The sequence below is a fragment of the Pituophis catenifer genome, unplaced genomic scaffold, assembly GCF_029215685.1.
Source record: "Pituophis catenifer annectens isolate HBS135680 unplaced genomic scaffold, rPitCat1.0.hap2 SCAF_1, whole genome shotgun sequence".
NCBI classification, from domain to species: domain Eukaryota; kingdom Metazoa; phylum Chordata; class Lepidosauria; order Squamata; family Colubridae; genus Pituophis; species Pituophis catenifer.
The window spans coordinates 271,320,512-271,321,814 of NW_027256881.1; the positions used below are offsets into that span (position 1 = coordinate 271,320,512).

General features: G+C 45.4%; 1 pseudogene; it reads left to right on the forward strand.

The window, feature by feature from the left end:
- The first annotated feature begins 542 nt into the window (after window positions 1–542).
- On the forward strand, window positions 543–1,083 carry LOC139311145 (ataxin-2 homolog; annotated as a pseudogene).
- The last annotated feature ends 220 nt before the right edge of the window (window positions 1,084–1,303 follow it).

The window sequence follows — 1,303 nt, forward strand, 5'->3', positions numbered from 1 at the left end:
CAACATCCTCTGCACCAGCAAACCACCGAAGAGCAACTTACCCAAAGAAGAACAGACAGCACTACTCAACTTGAAAGAAGACACCAGCATAATAATCCTAATAGCAGATAAAGGCAACGTTACCGTGATTATGAACACATCTGACTACCATACCAAATTATCCAACCTACTCCAAGACTCCACATACAAAACCCCTAAACACAGATCCCACCACCTACTTGGAAAAAACCACTAGATCCAAAATAAAAACCTCCCCCAGCAGCGAAGAGATCCAGCAAAGAATCATTCCTAGAGAGAAATCATCCAGATGCCCTAAGCTCTATGGTCTCCCCAAGATACACAAAGAAGAAACCCCACTTAGACCCATAGTCAGCTCCATAGGCTCACCTCTACAAAACCTAGCCAAATTTCTTGCCAAACAACTACAGCCCTATGCAGAATCCATCACCTCACATGTAAAAAACTCAACTACCACCAAAACTGAACACTTTAACAACAGAATAATCAGAGAAGCCATCGAGATAAAAAAACATCCCCACAGCATGAATAAAAGAGATGATACCTCCTGCCTACCAGCCATTTGGAAACCCGCCCTTATTGACAATATAATCCCAAACACAAAGAATAACACCAGACCCACACTCATGAAAACCACACAGGACGTCACCTCCACACATCCACACAAAAAGCAAGCCCAAACCCACACCAATGATGAGGCATGACCACAAACCAGAAGCCAGACCACAGCTGCATCATTAACCACTTTAAACTCCTCCAATCCATACATGAAGCAAACTGACACCCACCATGAAGATGTGGCATGACCACGAACGCGGAGCCAAAGAACAGCAACGCAGGTCACGAGTTCAAATCCCCCTGCAACTCAGACCAACCTGAGCACAGCCAAGCCCCCACCCTATCAGAACACACCCCCAGCCAATCAGAGCACAGGCAACCCCCCACCCAATCAGAGCACAGCCAAGCCCCCTCCCAATCAGAACACACCTCCATCCAATCAGAACACAGCCATGCTCCCACCAAATCATACCCCCACTGGCAGTTGAAAAGAAGAAACAACCATGATCACACATTGCTCCTAGAAGCACAAGGCTGAAGACACTAGTCTGAAGATGATGAATGAGACTTCGTCAAAACGTCGCCAAGATACTTCCAATTTTATGCGGGACAAAATCCGAATAACCAAAGACCTACATACAAATACCCACGAAAACCCCAGAAAACAAATATATGTACACACACACACACACACATACATACATACATACACACACACACACACACA